This window comes from Canis aureus, chromosome 11 (genome assembly GCF_053574225.1).
Source record: "Canis aureus isolate CA01 chromosome 11, VMU_Caureus_v.1.0, whole genome shotgun sequence".
NCBI lineage: Eukaryota > Metazoa > Chordata > Mammalia > Carnivora > Canidae > Canis > Canis aureus.
This window is the reverse complement of record NC_135621.1, coordinates 8,310,560-8,335,123: the sequence shown is the minus strand read 5'-3', so window position 1 is coordinate 8,335,123 and position 24,564 is coordinate 8,310,560. Positions and strand designations below refer to the sequence as shown.

Sequence of the window (24,564 nt, the reverse complement as noted above, 5' to 3'; positions counted from 1 at the left end):
TCAATTTCTTACAAAGTTAAACATATTCTTTTCCCATAACCCAGGTATTCCACTCCTAAGTATTTTCTCTGGCCACAGAAAGAGTTGCACATGAATATCCACAGCAGCATTAAACATAATGAAACATAAACATAATGAAACATAGCCACAAACTGAAACAACTCAAAAGTCATTCAACACATGATGGAATAAATAAAAGCTATATATCCATCCAACGGAATACTGCTCAGCAATATAAAGGAACAAACTGATAAATATAACAACATAAATGGCTCTCCACATGGAGCAAAAGAAGCCTGACACACAAAAATTATATACTGTGTTTTGTCAATTATACAAAGTTCAAGAATAAGCACTACTGGGGTGCCTGGGTGGCTCAGTTGGTTAAGCATCTCCCTTTGGCTTAGCTCATGATCCCAGGATCCTGGGATCAAGCCTTGCGTTGGGCCTCTTGGTTAACTTCCCCTCCCCCTGCTCACACATGCTCTCTCTTTCTCTCTCTCTCAAATAAATAAGTAAAATCTTTTTTTTTTTTCATTTTTTAAAGAAGAACTACTACTAACTCTATGGTGCTGCAAATAAGAGCAATAGTTACCTTTGTGATGATGATTCACTGGCAGAGGCACAAGAGAATCTTCTGAAGGGATAGTAATGCTCTGCATCTTGACAGGGGTTTAAGATCTGTCCACTTTAGAGTAAGTATATTATACTTCAACTTTAAAAAGAAAAACAAAAAAACAAAATCTCAGCCATGAACCTTTCTGATCCTGTTCAGTCTCTTCCATAGCCCAATCTTAAGGCAGCACATAAAACAATACCTAAAATAAAAGGGAAAAGATACATGTACTTGGCTGGGAAGACTTATTAACATAAATATCACCTCTTATACAAATAATACTAAGTTGAATACATTGTCAATTAAAATCTCAATAGAGTTTTATTATGGCTATTTCGTTTTGATTTGGAACTGAAGGAAAATGCCTCCCCCCTCCTCAAAATAAAGGAAAATAGAAAAAGAAAACCAATGGAGACTTTAAGAAACATCAAGCAGATCATAAAATCTTTATAATCAAAATACATTAGCATAGAAACTGACAAAGATCGGTGCCACCAACCAGAATATATTTTCCATTCTCCCTTATATTTAGGGGTGGCCATGCTTTTGAACTCTGGCTTATGAGATGAGCATGGAAATGCAGCTTGTCACCTCCAAGCTTGACCCATAAAATTCTCACGTGCTTGGTTTCCATGTACTTTTCCATTTGTGGCTTACAAGAATAGTGATAACTACCCAGGCTTAGGAGCCTCATGAAGATGGAGAGGCCACAAGATGCAAGAAGTCTAGGTCTTTGAATCACTGGTTGGAAGAGGCAACCTAGGAGAGTCCCACCTAGAAACACCCTCAATGGACAGTTTTTACAAAAAGAAAATAATCTTTTCTAACATCAAATCACTGATATTGGGGCAAGATTTATGTGTTATAGCAATTAGTGATGAAGATACAAATTCAACTCAGAATCAAGGGTAGAGTATACAGTTAATTTTGGCTGTTTAACTGTCTGGCCATTAAGGAGAAATAATGTTAGACCCTTATATGACGCATAGTAATGAATTACAGGTAAAGAGCTGTTTTCTCAAAAATAGAACATGTCTTGTGATAGCTCTTGGTAGATACATATACAAACAATGGTTACCTTCTAAGCAAGATTGGAAACTCTGAAGCTCTTTTAAGTGTGGTCATTTAAAATCAATATAAGCATATTTAAACTGTGATGTTACAAGAACTGGAGACCAGGTCATATTTTATGGCACTGCAACTTCTTCCTCTTTGCCCAGATCACTCACTCTGGGGGAGGTTAGTTGCCTTATTGTGGGCGGCCCTATAAAGAAGCCCACCTGGTCGGGAACTGAAGCCTTCCGCCCACAGCCATTCATAGGTATGGACAGGAGCAGGCAATAGATACTCTTCTTTACTCACTTTCCATACATTAGTTCATTTAATTCTTATCCTCTTTGAAGTGGGCTTTATGACCTTCATGTTATAGGTAAGAAAACTGGGTCACAGAAAATTTATTAAACTTTGTTAAGGTCACACCACCCAGTGATGGCGCTGGGCTGAGAATAGAGGATGTTGCCTCTTGAATGTAGGCTCTTAATTACACACGTTGCTAGGTGGGAGCAGAGGGCCGGATAGCTGGAGGGCAAAGGGAGGGGACTATAATTGTATTTTTTTAATTGGCTTATCTTACACAAAGAGACGATTGTCTTAATTATAACTAATTCACTGCAGTCCCTAATTTTGTTAATATTTCCTTCATTCAACAAATATTTAATGAGCATCTACTCTAGGCCAGGCAGTACACTAGATGCAGCGGTAAACAGCAGCGAGGATGTGGCCTGGATCGACTCAAAACATTGACAGTAGTAAGAGATGGAGATCCTCTTTCATCACCAACTTTCCTCAGTTCCTCATAATAAACCTTTTCACCCAGCTAGGGTAAAACAGCATAGGTGGACCTAGCGTTACCTGCATAGACTCAAGTGACCCCAAAATCTAATCCAAAAGGGAGTAAAACCAAGAAGCAAATAATTTTTGATTTGTAAGTCTTTTTGAGATTTCTAAGGCCCAGTACGCGATCACAGCTTGGGCCACAGCAGAAAAGAGAAGTCCTATATATCCTCTGATCCAGGATTTAAGTGATTTGTTTTTCTACACAGAAACTAAATCCATAAATGCACAAATCCATGCCAATTCCCCTTGGATGGAGCCCTCCTGCAGTGTTATTTGTCAGGGTCAGAGATTGGTCAGAGAGACTTTTCAGAACCACTTTTCAAACTACTTTATACATTGAAGGCGATTATATTAACAAAGTATTCGTCGAAAGACTGTCTCAGAATACCAAGTGCTGACTTTGTGAAAACCCTCTCAATAGGATCCCTTTGTGGAAGCCAAAATATGCCAAGTAAGGGAGCATTTGGTTACTACAGACTCACAGGAACAAACTGTGCTGGTATTCATTCCTATTTCATAAACTACCTTAAAAATAGCATAGGATAACATCTTAGGGAGTTTTGTCTATGGAAAGTACATGAAGGCAAAATAAGGTCACTAAGCGCCTCTCGACAGGAGCAGACAAGAGAGAAACAAGATGCTGACGCCTACTGGGCAGGGCCTTTCCTGTGTTCAGTTTTGTGATTCTGGAGTATCTTGCAAAAAAACCAACAAAAAGGGATGCCCGGTGGCTCAGTGGTTGAACATCTGCCTTTGGCTCAGGTCGTGATCACAGGGTCCTGGGATCGAGGCCCACATGGGTCTCCCCACAGGGAGCCTGCTTCTCCCTGTCCCTGTGTCTCTGCCTCTCTCTCTCTCTCTCTCTCTCTCTCTCTCTCTCTCGTGTGTGTTTCTCATGAATAAAATCTTTAAACAACAACAAAAAAGAAGACCTAGAACTTTCCTCTGAAGCAGCACCTAGCACAATGAATAGTATTCATGAATGAATCACTTTCCAACTCCATCTCCTACGATTTACCCTCTTTCTCCTTAAAATCCAGTCATGCTGGCTTTTTGCCTTTCTTGTTCCTATCTCAGGGCCTTGGTGCTTGCAGACTTCTCCACCAGGAATCTGTCCTGGGTTTTCCCAGGAGGCTTCCCTGGGAAAGGGAGGCTTCACATATTTCATGTTTTAAAGATTCCTTCCCTGGCTACCTTCTCCAAAGGAACCCCATCCTCCGGACTCATCAGATTCTCTCCTTTTTCTTTGTTTTATTTCCTGTAGCAGGTGCCACTCTCCAGTATCCTCCCCTTCACTTATTTTTCACTAGCGCCTAGCACCGTGCCCAGCACGTAATAGGCACTCAACTAACATGTGTTAAATGGTTGAGAGAGGATGAGAGAACACAAACCCGGGAAGACTGCCAACTCCCATTCCAGCTCAAGTTAGACACTCCCGTTGGGTTTTCCTCAAAAAATCCACCAAAACCCCTAGTAGAGATTCAGAAATCTTCCTTTTTTTAGATGGTTTATTAGGTGACCAAGTCAGGCTGGGTAATTCCATTTGACAATCATAAGGCCAACAGCAGCTTTTTGCCACCAGAGTTTATTTCCTGCCCAATCTGGGTCAAGGATCAAAAACCAGAAGAAAAGGTGAGAGAGGCCCACTCATTAAGTCAACAGTGCTGGTTGTATTTCTATGGTGTCTCTCGTTCATTCATGCTGTGGACAAGCCACTGAGATATTTCATTGCTTTGGTCTCTTCTTCTCTGGAGGACTCACATGGCTAGTAGGAGGATTCAGGACATCACGTTGCTATAATACCCACAAAGCGCCACGGAAATTTATCAAAAACATCATTAAAATGCAAGTTCCTTCTCGCCTTGCTTTTCTTTTCCTTTCTAAGCCAGGGTCCAGGATTTCATCTCCTCCCTCCCACGAATTACAGAAAGTCACTACCATTGGGTAACTGCAAGCTGAATGGGCCTTTCAGGTACGTGCCTGTTTTGCAAAGTCCTGCTCTCCACTCTCCTGGCAGAGTCTGAAGACCCAGATGCTCCGCTGATCAACACGGTGGTGACAGAGGCTCTGACAGTCTTCTTCCTTTAGTGTCATTGTTGTGGGAATCATCAGGCCACACCGGGGAGGCCAACTGAATTCCACACATTCACACTGCAATTATACACACCCTCCTGATGACTTTGCTCTTATTATTTTTATCATTTGGGGAATCATCCAAGTCTTTTACAAAAATATTTTAAGTATATCTGCTGATGCACACGCCCCCAGAGATTTTTCTTTTCTCTCTGCTCTCTGCCACCTCCGCATCATTTTGCTTATTTATCAAAACAAGGGGGGTTATGTGCCAAAAGGTTTACAGTGTGCTAAAGCTCTGATAACCTCTGTGTGGCTGCTCATGGTAGCTGCATGGAGACAGGGCCTCCACCTCCCCCCACGTGGAACTGTCAACACAGATGCAAAGAAAATTTAGGCTACCAAAAGCTGATGGGGAGGGCTGGAGTCTGTGCTTCCTGGACAGGTCATGGAGTTGCAGCAACAACCACATCACCACCCTGCAGAAGGAAAAGGGTGGGGTCATCTATCTGTTGGTTTGTGCCCAGATCTGGTGTCCTGGATGCTGAACGCCTACTCTGGTCTTTAGCACATATACTTAGAGCTCTTCGTTTCTCAAACCTGCCACATGCCTTTCCTGATTTAGGGCTGTCAACTAAGTTTATTCTGTTTGCCTAGAACTCTGTTCCCTCAAATCTTTAAAAACTCAATTCCTGGTCATCCTTTGGTGTAGATGAAAAACAATTTTCTTGGGCAGAAGTCTCCCCAGTCGTCTGGAGCCGATCAATAGGTTAGTCAGGAAGTGTTGGTTGCAAGCAACAGAATACAAGAATTTAACAACAAGAATTCATTTTTCCTCATCGAACAGGAGCTCTATAGGCATTTAGTTCTGGATGGACTCCTAGGGTCAAAGTTACATTCGAATGCTGAGTGGGCTTTCTGCCATTTTTTCTGAATTTTCCCTCATAGTCACAAGATACCTACCCACAGCTCCAAGCATCATGTCCTTATACATCAATGTCTAAAGTAAGAAAGAAGAGAAGGGTTTTCTCCTCAAATGCTTCTCTTTTTATCAGGACAGAAAATATTTCCTAAAAGTGCACCTACGCCAACAAACTTCCATTCAGATAACATTGGGTAGAATTTATTCATGTGCCCGTACTCTATATGGTGATGGTGGGGGATAGGGGGTGGCAGTTTCAACTTCTAAAGTAGGAGAATTTTGTTGGCAAAGGAGGACTATGGAGTAGTCAACAATATCCCCGCAGCAGTCTTCCATTTCTATGTTTTCATAGCACTCTGCACCTTTCCTTACCTCATAACAATTGTTATTATGTAATTACCCCTCTGAAACAAACCCTATGAGAGTAAGAATCTTACTTATCTATCATCATACTCCCATTTCCCAGCATAATACAGTCTCCAGGTTCAGTTACATAATATGTGGGGCTCCTTACAGAATGATAAGCAGGGCTTCTTGTTTAAAAAGTAGGACAAATGTACAAACTATACTATTAAAGAATTAAATATTAAAATATAAAGTATTTTTCTTCTATGTTCTCTTGACTGGTCATGGTGGTTTTTTTTTTTTTTTTTTTTTTGCTACTTAATCTTGTTCAAAATTTTAATTTTAATTTATCACCATGATCTATACCACTCATTTTTATAGTGTATGTTGCCAGGTTCAAATGCAAATATACTTACATTAACTCATATATGGAATCATCAAAATTACAGTTTGTACTTCATAACTCGCACATGCATATGATATTTTTACCATCCGAGAAGTGCTCCACACAACTAAGTCAACTATTTTAATTCACTTTTTTATATATGCACATTCTATCAACACTGTCTACCCGCAGCTTACTAATGAGTACGGACGGCTGAAAGGAAAAGGAATTGTCTTTCCCTTTCTATATCATCATTTTCAGCAAAACAAAGCTAAGAAAGAATATGATAAGGTTCCTTGATAGTCCTTTTCTTAGATACCAATATTCATCTCAGTTTGTAGCAAGTTCCAATTTGGATGGAAAGTGTGGCCTTTGGGGGCTATCACTACCCCTCCATACTTAGTTTTCAGTGTAACATGATTTTCTTCTACTTGTTTGAGTCTCACTGAATTCCCACCCATCATGGGTTCCTGGAACCTTTGTCCTCATCGTGACCATCACAAATGCTATGCGGGAGTGGGACAGCAAAGAACAAGGTATACATACTGAGAATAAGATACACATGTGTGTGTATCTCCTCTGCTCATGATCCATTCTCCCATCAGACTTTCACTTAAAAATCATATGCTCAACCATAAAATTATTAAGAACTTCAAGATGGTGACAGCAAAGCATTAAAGCAAGCAGAGAGTCATTTTGAGCATGGGACTCTCTATGACCACACAGGTCACATGTCCATGAAGCTAGTCTATCTGGCTCATCTAGGTGCTCAATAAATAATGCATGAATGAGTGAGTGAGTGAGTGAGTGAGTGAGTGCATCTCTTTGACCTGTTTTCTGATCATTTCCATAGGTTTCTGACAATTCCTCTGAATGAGATCCTCAGGCTCTTAAAGCCTTTCCCTGGTCATTGTACTAAGTTCTGATGGAAGGCATGTGAGGCTCTTGGTAGCTCAAGCATGTAGGGACATCCCAAAGGAAGGGTGAAATGTTAGGTGTTGAAAGAATAAGATGTGCCTGCTGTATAACAATTCTCAGAATAGATGCATTATTCCAGTTTTCACATTCTCCTAGAAGCTTGTTGGCTTGACCACTTCAAAAGATTATGAAACTCTAAGTCAGAATGTATAATTTAATATCAAAAAGAAATATAACCTTGATATCAAAAAAGACGATTCCTCTATTTAAAAACTTCCAACTATATAAAGTCCTTGCAAAATTAAGTTCTTACGTTGGCATTCAAACCAGTTACAATATTGCCCCAATTCATCCTAGTGAGCTTACTTCCCACCAGTTTCAATGCAGCAATCCATCTTAAGTACCCACTGCCCCACTAAATATTACTCATGCTGCCTGGATATTTGAACTTCCTCCATCTCCCGTGCCACAGGTTCTCCATGAAATTGCTATGGACTCTCTGCACCTACCTATGATCTATATCAGCAGTGCCTCACTTTGGCCTTCCCTATTCTACTGAGAACACTTAACATACATGTTCATTTTTTAAAATAAATAGGTTAGATTACTATCTTTTCCCAGGGTTTGAATTGGATACCTACCTGTATATCTCCTTGTGAAAGGTTTTTTTTTCTTTTCTCAGTATCTACAGTTCTGCATTAACCTTTCAAAAGAATCTTTTATTCTTTCTGCTTTCTGTGCAAAAACAAACAAACAAAAAAAAAAAAAAAAAAAAAAAACAACTCCCTACTGTGAACTGCCAAGCCTCACCCCTGAAAGTATGACTCTCACAAGAAATTCTTTGGCTTCAACCTGTTTGAGAACTAATAAACTCTCCAGATTTGAAAGGGAATAATTTCTTTCCACAAAAAAACAAAACAAAACCAAAAAACTGTTTAACCCACTGAAGGATATTAAATGGTAGTTTAAATTTCTAGGCATGTGTGCAAAAGCTATACTTCGCTGTTTTCCAAATACTGAATTTTACTTCACACCACAGTGTTTACAATATACTCCTAATCTAATTTAAAAACGACTCCCTTGACTTTAAACTTCTTGGAAGAGTTGCTTCCAGTCACAATTTCCACTCCACATTCTTCACCTACTACAATATGCTATAGCCTGCTCCACCCACAAAAACTTCTACTGTGATCTCTGTAGATCCTTCTCCATTCTTTTTCATCAGCTATCAACACAACTGCCCACTTCATCCTTCATGAAATACCTCCTTTTCTTGGTTTCCATGATATCACCTTCCTACTTTTCTCTCACTGAGCTGCTCCTTTTCAGACATCTCTGCTGACTATTCCTTTACTTTCCATCCTCTAAATATTGGAGTGGGCTAGGGCTACATCCCAAACCCCCTTGGATCTCACCCAATCTAATGGTTCAAATTACATCTATAAGATGATAAAAGCCAAATCAAACCTCTAGGTTTGTCTTGGTCTTGAAATGTAACTCTGTGGACTTATATATCCAATGGCCTACTTGAATCTTCACTTACATTTCTCAGAAATAACATGGCCAGAACAACTCAACCCCAAAACTCCTCCCCGATCTGATTTTCCCACAGCTTTACCAAAAGGCACCTCCAACCATCTAGTTTCTCCAACCAAAAGTCTACAACTTAAATTTAAGGCCTTTCTCTCCTTCATCTTCTACATCCAGTCTATGTGGCAGCCCTGTCCTCTCTCTCTTTAAATCATATCCAGAACCACCTACTTCTCTGCTTCTCTCCTAAACCACATTCCCTGTGTAAGTCACAATCACCTCTCACCTGAACTTACAGCAATGCTTTCTTGAACCACCTTCCTGCCTCCCTTGTATACCTTTCTCTCTTATGAGATATTCTCCATATTTCCTTTTAAAAATGTATGATCTTGAGGCAGCCCCGGTGGTGCAGCGGTTTAGCGCCGCCTGCAGCCTGGGGTGTGATCCTGGAGACCCAGGATGGAGTCCCATATCGGGCTTCCTGCATGGAGGCTGCTTCTCCCTCTGCCTGTGTCTCTGCCTCTCTCTTCGCTCTCTCTGAATGAATAAATAAACAAATCTTTTAAAAAAAGTATGATCTTTTAAAATGTACATCAATACATGATCTTTTAAAAATGTGTATCAGATCCAGTCACCCTCTATCCTAATGGTAACTGAAAACCCCTGGATGGCTTTCAATCACATTTATTTTTATTTTTTAAAGATCTTTATTTATTCATGAGAGACACAGAGAGGGGGAGAGAGAGGCAGAGACACAGGCAGAGGAAGAAGCAGGCTCCATGCAGGGAGCCCAACATGGGACTCAATCCTGGGTCTCCAGGACCAGGCCCTTGGCCGAAGGCGGCGCTAAACCATGGAGCCACCCAGTCTGCCCCCTCAATCACATTTAGGATAAAACCTGAACTCCTAGCCCCAGTTGGCAAAACCCTCCATGATTTGCTTCCTCTCATCTCTGACTACTCTCCCCTCATCCACCCCATTCCAATCATAGAAATATTCCTCAAACACACTGAGATTATTCTAGTCCAAGAGCCTTTATGCCAGTTTTTCCTTCTGCTTGGCATATCCTCCCAATTGTTCTTTGCATAACTGCATGTTTCTTGTCATTTAGCTTGAGTTCTCCTCCTTCAGGGGAACTTTCCTGACCATTTAATCTACAGTAGCCCCTGCCTACTAATCTTTCCATCCCATCACTCTGCCACTTATCCTATCCCATTTTTTCCTTCCTCCTTTCCTTTCTTTCTCTCCCTTCTTTACTCATTTCTGTACTTCCACCCAAAACTTGTTGCAGAGTATAAACTCCATATGAGCAGAGTCCTTGTATGTCTTGATTACCACTACCTAGATAGCCCTTAAACTGTCCAGAGGACATAGCAGAAACACAGGGTTAATACATTTGTGTCCCTTTACACCCATGTGCACGCGCACGCGCACACACACACACACTCTCTCTCTCTCTCTCTCTACTGGACTAACAGGATATACATGAGTCATGATTCAGCTATTACAGAGCAGATAAGTTAAGATAAGGCTTCAGAACTCAGGGCTGTAGAAACCAACCTGATGAGCAACCTCTCTGAGCCATCTAAGTCTAAGACAAATCCAGCAAGGGAAGGGAACATGTGATCATAGACTCCAAGAATGCAGTAGGCAGACATAGGGGCTGCCTTCCAACAAAAGCAGAAGTCATCATACTAGGGGCATTCTATACTAGGGAGAGAGGGAGAAGCAGGGTGGTAAGGAAGTGTCTGAATCTCACCTCAACACCACTCCACCCTGACCTGAAACTAGGTCATGTCATGTATTAAAGTCAACAGCTCTGACCATTATCAATCTGCTTTTCATTTTTTCATTCTCCTCTTATTTGAAACTTTAATAGAGTAGCATAAAAGAAGAGAGATTTATTCCCAGTCAAGCAATGACTGGAAAGAATTCAGAAATACCAAGAGTCAAGCAGGTAGGCAATATCAGAAAACACAAAAGCAGGAAAAATGATGTAAGAAAATATATTCAATATAGATTTCTTATAGATTTCTTTTCAAACACTTTGAACCCATTAAATCTTGGGTCTTTTAAATTGTTCTCTTAGAACAGTATTTGAGGAGCATCGATCAGTTCTCCTCTTCAACTCCTGAAGCAGATAAGCACATCGCTCCTATTAAAAGAATCATTTTAGATATAGATTAAAGTCTTTCAGAAAATATGAGGTTAAGTCTCAGATAAGCTCTTCCTTTATTCCAATAGCTCAGGGGATATTTTCTGAAATGTTTTACTTATACTGTCTTATCAGATGCTCCAGGAAAAAAAGAGAGAGACCAGTTTTAAACAGTATTAAATATTTGAAAACTAAGTAAGCTTGCCAGTTTCTCATAATTTTTAAGTTGATAAAGAGTAAATAAGGACACTACTGAATATGAAAACTATTATTTTCTGAAGTTTTATTTTTTTATAAAATGCAAACACTCTAACCTTATACTTGTATTTTCCTCATAAATTCATTGACTTAAAATATGCTTCTAGAAAAGGGCAGCATTTTAGCAAAATGACCAATAACAAAAAAGAAGTGAGGCACCTGGCTGGCTTAGTTAATGTAGCATGCACCTCTTGATCTTGGAGTAGTGAGTTCAAGCCCCACATTGGGTGTAGAGATTTCTTAAAAATAAAATATTAAAAAGAATAATGATAAAAAAGAAGCATATTTATGGACATACTTGTACATTTCCATTCTTTTTAATTTGAGTCATTAAAATAAACACCTAAATATAAGAAGCAATGGTCAGTTTTTTAATAAAGAATACAAAGGAGGATCCCTGGGTGGCGCAGCGGTTTAGCGCCGGCCTTTGGCCCAGGGCACGATCCTGGAGACCCGGGATCGAATCCCACGTCGGGCTCCCAGTGCATGGAGCCTGCTTCTCCCTCTGCCTATGTCTCTGCCTCTCTCTCTCTCACTGTGTGCCTATCATAAATAAATACAAATTAAAAAAAAAAAAAAAAAAGAGTTCTAAAAAAAAAAGAATACAAAGGAGGGGATCCCTGGGTGGCGCCATGGTTTGGCACCTGCCTTTGGCCCAGGGCGCGATCCTGGAGACCCGGGATCGAATCCCACATCGGGCTCCCGGTGCATGGAGCCTGCTTCTCCTTCTGCCTGTGTCTCTGCCTCTCTCTCTCTCTCTCTCTGTGACTATCATAAATAAATTTTAAAAAAAAATTAAAAAAAAAAAGAATACAAAGGAATTCCAATAAATGATAGTGAACATCTAGTTTGACAAAAGCGAAACCTTTAGTATCTATTCACTGTGTTATACTATTTTTCTCTTTCACTCTATCTGTATTTCTGTCATCTCTAAGTAGATAATTATACCTATTCTGGAAATAAAGGCCAGATGTATTGGTGATATTAATATAAATTATTATTTTTCCCAGAATCCTCAATATTTAGAATGTTAATTAGCATATTTACATTCACCCAGGGGAAGGAATAAATATTTGGTTTGGATAGACTTTTTGTTTTTCTTTGCTTTCATTCTTATGGCTTTAACACAGGTAGAACAAAAACAGAATTGCTGTTTGTGAAGGGATCATCTGTTCCTCGTGTTTACTCCTCACCTTTAAAGCATAATCCAATCTTGCAGCCTCACAGCTTGTTATTGTGGAAACAGTTCTGATTTGGCCTCCTGATGTGTCATAAAACTACACTTTGTGCTGCTCTAGGTCATATTTTTTAAAAGGTGGGAGGCATTATCTTTTTATAAGAGGTACTGCAAATGGAGAAATATGGCACACATAAGATTTACCTTGTGTAAGTCTTTTGGAGAAGATAGTAAATCATGCTAGACAGGAACTATGGAGTAATAGAGAACATGTAAGAGGATCATTATGGGTTAATCAGTGGAGAGTCATCCTAATTGTAGAGGATTCCACGTTATATTAATAATTGCAGGGGAAAGTCCTTCTTTTAAGATTTTATTTATTTATTTATTTGAGAGACAGAGAGCAAGAAAGAGAGCAAATGAGCAGGAGGAGGGAGAGAGGGAGAAGCAGACTCCCTGCTCAGCATGGACTTGATCTGGGACCCTGAGATCGTAACCTGAGCTGAAGGCAGCCGCTTACCTGCTGATGGAGCCACCGAGGTGCCCCCTGTGGGGAAAAGTCTTTTAAAAGGAAGAGTTAGGGGGTCAAAAGAAGTCATCAAGATGAGAATGTCTGCAGCTAGACGGAGTTATAGCCTGGAGAGCCGGAAGCAGCTGTGAGATTGTATCGCAGAAAACTATATAGCAGAGTGGTGAAGGGTCCTTGTTCTAGACTAGAGTCAGAGAGCCTACATTGGAATCATGATCCGACAATTTTAGCTCTGTGAACTTGCCCAACCTATTAATCTCCCTGTCTTGTTCCTCCTCTGTATAAAAGGTATAATTAGACCTATGACATAGGTATAGGCTGTCAAGAGGGTTAATTAAGCTAAGGTATATAACGTGTCTAACAATGCCTGCCGTAGAGTAAGTAGTCCATAAATGTTATGATCTAGCCATAAATAAAGTCTACAAGACCCAGAGCGGTCATATGGTTTTTCCAAGTAACTGGTTAAAATATGTGTCCTTGACCCTGGGTTTCCACTCCTACAGGGTGGGATATACAAAGATTTGTTAAGACATACTCCCTGAAATTAAGGAGCTAGAGAATAGGGATGGTGTAACTGGGAAGAGTAAAGACTTTTGTTATAGAAACTAGGTTACAATTCCAGAACTGCTCCATAAAGCTATATGACCTGGGCGATATAAACTGGATTTTTCATAGTTTCAGCTTCTTTATTCATAAACTCTTTGAATAAGTTACTCTATGTCTCACATGCATATGGTGGCAGACACATTGTTAAGTAAGTCTTTGATGCATGATTTCTATGGTATAGAAGTAAAAATAAAATGGACTTTTCACATTAGGACAGTCATCTTTCGTTTCTCCTCATCCCAAAAGGTGGGGGGTGGGGGGATTATGAGACATGCGGCCTGCCCACAACAATAAGGTTAATTTAAGCTTCGTTTTGAGACTATTTTCAGGATTGTAAAATCCCCTGAAGTAATAGGAAGTAGTCTCAGATGTCACAAAACAATGGCCAGAACACACCAACCTCATATAAAGAGGCCTTTCTCAGAGAATGGAAGGGGAAAACCAGCCCAACATGTTGAACAAACACTGCCTTGCATGCAGCCTCTATTTGGCACCTGTACCTCACCTCTACCTCCAAGCGCCTCTTGGCAGGAGCTCCACAGCAAATGTCAAAGCTCTGTTATAGGGAAGTGGGTAGCAGTAAGATTTTAGATAAAGACTCAAAATACAAAACCCAAAAGTATTACTGAATAGTGATCCACTAGTTTGCAATTATCCATGGTAACCGGGAAATACATTGGCAAGTGACATTCAGATATAATTAGAAAAACCTTCAGTGTCAGTTATCCCCTTCTCCCCTCAAACATGTACAAGTGTTGCTAACAAGAAAAAAGTGCCGATTTTGGCTTTCACCTCCATTGTCATAGGCAAAAATTCAGTAAGTGGCAACAAGCAGAGAGCATGACTCGCAGAGAGCATGACTAAGTGCCCAGACTCAAGTCAGCACAACACTGGGGGTAACGGTGATATGTCGTAATTGGTCAGCTCGCTAACCAGAAAAGAGAAGATGACCCACAGAAGCTCAATGAGAATATCATTCTAGAGAGCAACTGCTCTTACTCTATCCTTTACATTTTGACCCATAGAGCATTTCTGGCTCTGTCCATTCTGCTCCCCACCCTACCACACCACCCTCAGCCCCACCCCAGGGCTCCAAAGGGTTTCTTAGAAACTATACCTCACATTAATGATGCTTATTTTTCACAACAGAAATCCAGATGAGCTGGAAATAATCCAGCACAGCTACTTTTCCAGCAACTGTAAGGGGCTCAGTATTTAACAGCTGTCGATAGCTCCCAGGAAGCAGTGCGTTAAGCCAATACTGTGGTACTTGACCCATTTCCCATTATTGCCAAGAGAAGTCATCCATCATTCCTTCACCTCACTAATGCCACCCTTACCTCTCACATAGCTAGTTTTCCTGGTCAGTGTTTATCCTCTTTAAGCCTGGATTCTGATCTCTACTATACTTAATCCTTAAAGGATTTTCAATTTATAAAGTGAAAGATTTCCAAATATCCACTGAAAAGAGGAAGATAATTAAAGGGAACTCACAAACCACAGGGCAAGTCATAAGTAGCATGCATCCTAGGCCTTCAAGGTACCCGGGTCATTTCCCTCTCTCAGGCTGAGGAAGGAGATACAGGGGAAAGCATATGGGTGGACTCATGGTCATCTAATAAAAGAAATTGAACAGCAAAACTAGTGAGCCATGGAATTTATGTATACTCTAAAATGAAAGGAACCTCAAAGATATTTTGAGTTGGAGAGATATAATGGGACAGGACCTCAAAAGTGTTTTGGTGGATTTTAGAATTTTGAAATTGTACATGTGTGCATGTGTGTTGGAGACCTTGAACTTTATGTCTCCTTTTTGATGGATTATTCTAAAAATGCAGGGTCTTTATGTTTGAATGGTGACTAAGTATTGGCAGAGACTCAAAAAGCAAAGGCCTTCAATTTATAGGATTTTATTTCTAAGAAGCAAACGTGAAGTAGGTTATTTTGGGAATCGAGTCTGAGCAATTTTAATGTGGCATTGAAAAAGCTACAAAAGGAGAGCCTGGGTGGTTCAGACAATTAGGCATCTGACTCTTGATTTTGGCTCAGGTCATGATCTCAGGGTCATGAGATCAAGCCCCACATCAGGCTCTGCACTCAGTGCGGAGTCTGTTTAAGATTCTCTCTCTCCCTCGGCCCCCTCCCCAGCTCATGCTCTCTAAAATAAATAAATAAAATCATTTGGGGTATTTTTTAAGCTATATAAGGTTTTAAAGTTAGTATTTTCTATTTTTAAATATTCTTTTGCATTTTAGCTTTGACTACTACTTGTATTATCTGCCTACCAAGTAAACCACAAGTTTAAGAAGAAGTTAAACAATGTTTGTAGCCCTCAAAGATATCTCTAAGCAATTGCATTACCTCGTTTTCAAACATAGTGTGTTTGTGTACACATGTTCTGATATGCTATTAGCCCTTCCTAGGAACACGGACTTGGGTCTCTAAATATTACACCTGAACATACCATCCTGAGAGGCACGGTTGACTCATAGTTTTTCTTTTTTTTTTTTTATTCCCCCTGCTTGGCATTATGACTGTTGAGTAAATATTTACTGGATACTGAAACTAAAGTCAGTGCTGAAAAGCCTGTAGACGTCTGTGATTCTTGGAGATCCGCTTCTGTGTGTTGCTTTCTCTTAAAGAGGACACTAGTGCTTCTAGCTCATGAAGAAGTCACTGCTCGTGACCATTGCTTTCCAGCTACAGTTGGGTTGCTTTAAGCTGTGCTTCCCTACCTTTTAAACCATTTTTACCTTCTTGGCTTTCAATGCCTTGAACTCATGGCAGGACCAGTAAGAAAGAAACCTGGGGACAAATTATACCAATACATGACTGCCCACCCTTAGCTTAGGGGTTGAAATATATACACAACTTCAAAGGGAATAGAGACAAGGAGGGAAAGTTTAGGGGAGAACCCAGGATAGAAGCATGAGGATGAGGGGCATATGGAATTGAGGGTGGCGTACGGTTCCTAAGGTGGAACTAGCATGATAATCCAACCCAAAAAAGTTCATGAGGCATTTTATGTACATTATGTCACAGCAGTTGAGTGAAGTAGATAATATTTTTATCTGAGGGATGAGAAAAGGGGCTCAGAGAGGTTGGGTGATCTGTCCAACAGCTAGTACACACGCAGTAGATTATAGAACTTCTAACATCATTTTCATCGGACCAGGCCCACCACTTTTCCCCTGACCAACCTTCTAGTCCATTCCTTTGCCCTCATGTATGTAGACTCCACAATTAATATATTCAACTAATATATTCAACTACTTAATAACGGATAAATATAATCACGGGAGGAGAAACTTTCTAGGTATCAAGCAAACTATCATTACTTGTTTTTCTCAACTATAAATTGTACATATGAACAATAAGCTCTGAGAGATAAGTAGGGTGTTAATACGTTGAGATCTCTTACAATGTCTATATAAATTGTTCGGAAGACAAACAACAAGAGCAGCAACAACAATGATGCAGCCCAATTGCAAAGCCTCATCTGCATGCTTCAGACTCTACAGGAACCAGGACTCTCCTTGTTTTACCAATGAGAAGACGGAGGCACATCGAGTTTGCTAACCTGCTAGTCATAGGTGGTGGCACCTGGAGCACCTTGGTTCTGAGTCCTCTCTGGGCCAATGTGCCATATAACTTTAGGTATGGGTTTTGAAATAAATCAGCTCTAGGTGATTTTATTATCAGTTCAATGACTTTCCCTGTATATATTTTATTATGAATTTATTCCATTTTATATTATGCTTTTGAAGTTTTAATTGGTAAATTCTTGAAAAAATGACATCATTTTCATGACATCCCAAGAGTGTCACTTCCCTAATGATACTTAAAAATATTCATTGTAGGGCACCTCGGTGGCTCAGCGGTTAAGCACCTACCTTTAGCTCAGGTCATGATCCTGGGGACCTGGGATCAAGTCCCATATCGGGCTCCCCACAGGAAGCTTGCTTCTCCCTCTGCCTCAGTCTCTGCCTCTCTTTCTGTGCCTCTCATGAATAAATAAAATCCAATGAATACATATTTTTTAAAGATTTTATGTCTTTTCTTTCAGTTGCTAAAGTAAACATGACCCCAGTGTAAAAAGGAAACTAAAACATTACAGAAATATATGAGAGTTACAGTCCTGTGTAAATTCAGCCCCTCCCACACCACCAATAATCACTATTAACACCATCAACTCACTTAAAAGCATCTCAATTGTAATGAGCTCACTTAAACCTTGAGTCCCAGCAATGACAGAAGGTAGGCAGCACCCAGATGAAGTCCGTCAGTGCAGTGAGTAGGTCACCAAAAGCTTTTTTTCACTTCCAGCCCTCAGCCTGTCCCAGGGTCCCCTGTGTGGCCTCCCGCTCAGGCTCAGGTAACAGGGGTGCCAGGGAACTTCCAGTGGTGGCTTTAATGACACAGACAGGAGAAAGAAAGGAGGCCAACGCAGGGCAGCTAAGGGGAGTAAAAGAAAGAGGAAAACGCAGGCAGACCTAGATGCTCTGATGCTCATCAGAGAGATCCAGAAACCATTCTCTTGTTGCTGGTCAACTGGCTCTGAAGACAACTGCAGAGGGGCAACTCGGTCATCTTTAGGCAAGGTTAAATTTATGCAACACATTTTAATCATCACCTACTCATCTATGCCAGGCACCGTGCTAGGTGCTGGGAACAGAAACAGAGCCGTGTAGACATGCGTCCTGACACATGATGCTTATGACACACTAGTGCAGAGAGATGTTCATTAATCACATTAATATAATGTCAAATTCAAACTGTGGTAGCTGTTAGGAAGGAACATCATATAATAATATTTGTAAAGGAACTCGTGTAGATGACTAAATCACTGTGTGCTACGAGTTGGGGGAAGTTCATTGTGACTTTAAAGACGAAGCTCACATCAGTTCTTTCCATGATTCAGGGAGGAAAGGGGAAAGCAGTGCTCTCGTGATGCATGCAGTCCAGTTCGAGAAAAACCCGCCAGCTGTGTGACAGACTTAATTTTATGGATCCAGGGCCAAAAGCAATGCTGGGCACCGTTGTATTTGCCCAGCTTCCAGCTGCAGCTTTTGGTACTGATAAAGAGAGATGCAGAGAGGGATCAAAGGGTGGAAATCGCATGCAGCAAATAAGGTTTCCAACTGGCAAGTTAAGAGGCAGATGTGTTTTGCATAACATCAGAGAACAAGACCAAGCTGCTAGTACCGAAACAAGAGTTCTAGAAAGTGGTTGCTGCTATCAAAAACAAAGATAATAACAATGTGATATTCACAGCTTAGATCTGATAGAAAGAAATTTATGGAAGAGTGGTGGGCAAAATGGCCAACAATAAATCAAGTTCTCAAAATCCTATCGGGTGTTTACCTCTGCCCTAAAGAGAAAGAGCTTTCCAACAATAACTAAGAATCTATCAGTAACTGCTCACTTGGTTTGCTACAGGAAAATAAAAAGATTTCTATGTACTGAAATATTCACTGCAAAGAAAGGTCTTTGGCCTTATTTCAGAGTTTCCAGCTCTCTCCCTGGTGGAGACCTTGCTGCTTCTTTTTTTTTTTCATCTTCTTCCTTTTTCTTTCCCCATTTTGGCCTCCTTCCCCTTGCTCTAAATATCCATGAACACTAGAAATAAAATGTAAAGACATTTGATCTAGCTTTTTAAATGCATACTAAAATTTTAGATTTTTAAAGAGACCTAATTGCAAACTTGGGACTTGTTCATTCTGCTAATTTTTTAACAGGTGTGGAGATTGAGTCTCACGGGAATTACCAACCATCACCCAACTAAAGGAGTAAGAGCAGAATTTAAAAATAATCTAAACTTTAAAAAAATAATCTAAAATTGTTTTTAAAATCTAAAATTTTTATCTCCCCATGATATTTGCATTCCCTATTACTATGGGTAAATTATCCAATAAATACTGATTGGTACCTGGATAACTGTACAAGATTTGACATGGGACAGACCGTAAGTTTACTGGAGCTTAAGAAGGAGATCACTGAGTGGTCACGGAAAGGGGAGGCCTAGAGGGAGCAGGAAGAGATGAGAAAGATAACACAGTCAGCTCAAGAGAGTAAGGCTGTGCCTCTCTTTCACTGATCTGGGCTGTACAGCACACATATTCTAGCATGCAGTACACTTTTAATCCATGTTGTTTGAATGGATAAACAGACAATGAAGAGATTGAGCATGAAAAAAAACCACACGATATCAGCAGAGTCAGGGAGTTGGGAATGTGCATCCTATTTAGGAGAATTGCAAATAGACCAATGCAGTACAGAGCTGGAATAAAGATAGTGGGAGGGAAGCTGGAAACATTGGTGCCCTTCCTCTGTTCGGAAGTATGGAGTATCCTTGTTTGGCTTCTATTACACATTGCACAATGAATGATGTTTTACTCGTCTGTCCTCCCCTCTACAAGATGAGAAAACTTTGCTTTGAAGGCAAGGACCATGATATCCATCTGCATGCCCAAAGTTTAGCACAGGGAATGGGCCAGCAAAATGTCAACTTATATTGAATGAATGAATTCATGAATCAGTTTATATTATCTTGTATAATGCTCACAATAATGGTGCACTTGATGTCAGTCTAAGCAGTTTGGATCTCATCTTAAAGGCAATGAGTAGTCAATATGTTTGTTCGGTTGGTGCATAATAGGACGTAAATGCTAAGGATCGAAAGGCTAATGTCATCCTGTAGGTAAGAGTTGGTGGGCTGGAATGATGGCAGTGGACTTGGACAGGAGCAAACCCATGAATGCAAAAAATATTACATATAACCCCAAATATGCATTGAAATGGATACCATGCTCCAAAAACCATTAATATTCTTGTTCTATTTATGTTTCCAGATACCACCTACGTTATAAAAATAGTCCATCTATTTTGAGTTCAAAATATTCTTGGCTCTTACTTTTTATTGTCTAAAAACTTTTACTTTCTGTATAATTATCTAGGGCATTTTTAAACCATGTTCCCTCATATCCTTGAAATCTGACAAGTACACCACAATTTTGTTTAGAAGAACAAAGAAAAGAACCTTACTACTTAACTTGATAATTTCCATTGATTCTGTCAACAGGACCTTCAACAGACAATGAGAAAACAGTAAATCAGGTCAACATTGTTTTTTAGAGTTCCAGCCTTAATTCATCTTAAAATTTTGATATAGAAATAAAAGAATGCTATTTTAAAATAGTATTTAGACACAGATCACAAACATCCAGTTTTTTTTTTTAAGAGCCTTAATTGGAGTGGGTTTTCAAGGGCTTACACAATATTTATTTTGCCCTTGACTAGAAGTATTTCCATGACACAACAACCATCTGGTTCTAAAGCAAATCTAAATGCAATTATCAAGGTTTAGAGAACAAAAATTATGTAAAACTATTGATCCTTTGTTTACGTGGTACTTTCCAGAGTTAATACGTTCTAGTTGACATGTTTGGAGTTAACATGCTCCTAATACTTATCAAGCATTGAGAATAAAGAGCTTTTCTTGCCAGCTAATATTTATTAAGCATTTATTTATATGCCAGGGAGTGAATTAAACATTTTATGTAATTAATTGTATTTAATCTCAGAATGCCTTTGTGAAATCAGCATTATGATCCCCATTCTGTAGGTGGAAAATGAGGCTTGACAAAAATCAAGGGACTTGCCTAAAGTCACACACCTATAGCTGATGCAGACAGCATGGGATAGAACATGAACCTAAGAACCCAAAAACCTGAGTTAGAATAGGGTTCCACTCATAACAGCTGTGGGTCCCTGGCCAATTCACTCACTTCCTGAGTCTTGGCTTTATTTTAAAACTGCAGACAATATAGAATAGTGGTTAGAGCATGAACTGTGGAGCCAGACTGCCTGGGTCTGAATCCAAGTGCTACCATTTATCGATTGTGTAACCTTGGATAACCTAACCCCATACTTGAATTTCCTCACCTGTAGAAGGTGGATAATGATGATATTAATAAAAACTACCTCAAAGGACTGATATATAATTAAATGAACTAATAAAATGCTTAGGACTATGTGCCTGGCATATATATATATATTTATTTATTTATTTATTTATTTATATTTATATTTATATATTTATTTATATATAAATATATTTATATATAAAATAAAAATGAAATTCTGAATTTGGTCCAGAGAAACTCAGCTAGCTTATTTGGGCATTATCTAACACTTATAGGCATTTAACAATTTCCACAAAGCGTTGATAGCAGTATGGCTTTTACTCATGTCTTTTATTACGTCTTGATTTCATTGTCATTGAATCTTAATGTTAACTTTTCTGACTCATATTCAATGAATATTTATTGCTATGGTGCTTTCATGTTTCTTTTATGTATTTTATAGCAATCCTGGGAGGTATAGGTCTATATATAGATAGATAGATAGATAGATAGATAGATAGATAGATAGATAGATAGATAGATAGATTGTGTGTGTGTGTGTGTGTGTGGTACTGGCTGTCTGATTCTGAAGGCAGAGGTCAGCTCAGTCTGACAATGGGTGATTTGGCACTCAGTGCACAGATACTCAGATTTCCACATAGATATGGTAAACTGACAGAGCACCTGGGTCCTTCTAAGTCTTCAGGATCCAGATGTTGCCTCATTTGCATTTCTCCCACATGGGGGAATTTATCTCCAGAACACTGAGAATGAAGAATAGGATCCTTCCCCAGAAAATAGGATCCCAGAGGTATGCATCTCATATGTGGAATTTGTGTGCAGTTGCTAGAAATAGAGGTTCAGAAAACAGTGGCTTAAACTACTTCCTGGCAAGGAGTCCAGAAGCCCTTCAGGGCAGATACTACAGGATCATTAAGTCCTCAGGGACTCATCTGCTTAACTGTGCTAAGTGTGGAGAGAAAGAACTATGAGTATATTGGGAGTCATCAGTGAGAGAACCCCAGATCCAAGCTTCAACCATCTTCAATCCTTCAACTTTGGCTTATTAGCTCAGGTGAGGTCCAAAGGGTTCATATCAAAATGGGGCTTTGAGCATCTCCTGGATTTGTTCCACTAGGACAGTTTATTCTAGTCCAAACTCTGAGCATTCAATAAAAATTAGCTTGCAAAATCAAGAGACCTGCTGAAACTAATAGTTGACAGCTTCCTCTTGCTATAGCTCTTTGAAGTCTGCTTAAATTTAGTAATGAAGTTTCAGTAGTTGCCAAGCTAAGGATGAGGCCCTAGAATTTAATAGTGGAATAAAGGCTTCAATTTATTGATCACAAGCTTCTGTGTGTCTGACACTTTAGATGCTTTAGTTCTAACATTGAATGTTTACAACAGCTCTGCAAGGTAGGAATGATTCATTCCATTTTCTAGATTAAGAAAATTAGATTCAGAGAGGTTAAATGATGAATCCCAAATCACAATGCTAATAAACACTAGAATCATTATTCAGATCTAGTCTTTAGTTTAAAATGTGTGTGGAGACGTTTCCTATTACTTGCCAGGATATCAAGATGCCACTCCTTGCCTTCCTAGTTGAACCTCTGCCATCAGAAGGCTAATGCCACCCCTGAATTCTCTTTCATATCTTAATCTAAAGGATGGATCTAGAGACAGATCCAGTATCATTTCAAGCATTTTGTTTATTCGTGCTTATCTACCTAGCACAAATACATATACAAAAGCTAATCTGCGGGATGCCTGGGTGGATCAGCGGTTGAGCATCTGCCTTTGGCTCAGGGAATGATCCTGGAGTCCCAGGAGAGCCTGCTTCTCCCTCTGCCTGTGTCTCTGCCTCTCTGTGTCTCTCATGAATAAATAAATAAAATCTTAAAAAAAAAAAAAGCTAATCTGTTGACACCAAGTCTTTATGCTTTCCTTGGCTATATATTCCTTATATCAATCTACTTAGTTCATACTCAAGCATAGAAAAATCCCTTCACCAAGTTGAAAGGAAGTCTGCTACCTAGAGAAAAAAGTCACTAATAATAATATATTATTATTTATATTATCTATATTTGTATTATATTACTAATAGGGTTTCAATGTCAGAGCACTCAGTGCATTCATTCAGTAAGCATGTAGGAAGACTGGCCTCCCTAGGTGAGGTGAAAGAACCACCTGTGGCTACAGGAGGGGCTGGGGCTTAGCTAGAAACCTGGCCTGGTAAGAGTCTTGGGCATCCTAAACACATCTAGGTCCAGATGAAATAAAAACAACAGGAATAAACTAGGGCTTGGGCAAGTATCACTGCTGAACAAACTGGTGGGAAGAAGAGGCAACCAGATGCTAAGTCTTAACCACCCAAAGGCAAGGAAGAAACAGGATGACAGGCAGGGTCAGGAAGGGCTTTGTGGTGGGGAATTGGAGCATCTACTTAAGAACACCTCCCCCCTTGCCTTGGGTTCTCACTTCAGGGACTAGATAGATGTTCTTGACTTATTTTCCTTGCATCCTCGGTCTTGTCCTTCTATACCAATGCTTCAAGAAGATTGATTTTTTTTAAAGCTTAACCAGTCACTTATGCATTTTATTTGGTAATGTTTCTATCAGTACAGTACACTAAAACTAAATTTTGGAGACCCTGGATATCATTAGTTTGGATACCATTAGTTTATTATAAAAGAGAGACAAAAAATTATTTACATGATGAAAGACTTCGCAACTTCACTGGAATGGGCAGCTTCACTTGATGCCATTTCAATAATGATTTATTTCAATCTATATATTTTTCTGAGTCTCTAAATAATAACCCTTATCATGTAGAACTACTTTGGTGCCTCCATATTCTGAGAGAAAAACTTTATCTTCAACTTGCATGCTAACTGGTTGAATCCTTCCACTCTTTCCTCTAGAGCCTGATCCAATAGCTACTACTGTTGCTTGCAATACTTTGCCTTGAGATTTTTCTAGAAGCATAATGCCTCCTTTGGTTATAGGTTCAGCTTCACTCAGTTAAAGAGGGGAAGAAACTTTCTAAACACCTGTCCTGTTGTGGCTCCAGCACCCCCTCACCCAGTTGGTACTTGCTCTGATGCTCTGGAGCTGCTGCAGCAGGAGACCTGCAGTCCAACCCCTCGGCCATGTCAACCAAGACTGATTAATGGCTCTCCTAATTTCCAGCTCCTCCTTCTGCACCTTTGCTTCCTCAGCTTCTCCTTCCATTACGTAGGTTCTAAAT

At 39.7% G+C, this 24,564-nt stretch overlaps 1 long non-coding RNA gene across 1 annotated transcript in view; it reads right to left on the bottom strand.

Moving 5' to 3' along the window:
- Positions 1–595: 595 nt before the first annotated feature.
- LOC144322937 (uncharacterized) overlaps positions 596–24,564 on the bottom strand; it is a 57,394-nt gene continuing 33,425 nt past the window's right edge. Inside the window, exon 3 of the long non-coding RNA XR_013388520.1 lies at positions 596–818. This is a non-coding gene — a long non-coding RNA (uncharacterized LOC144322937). The remainder of the gene's footprint in view (positions 819–24,564) is intronic.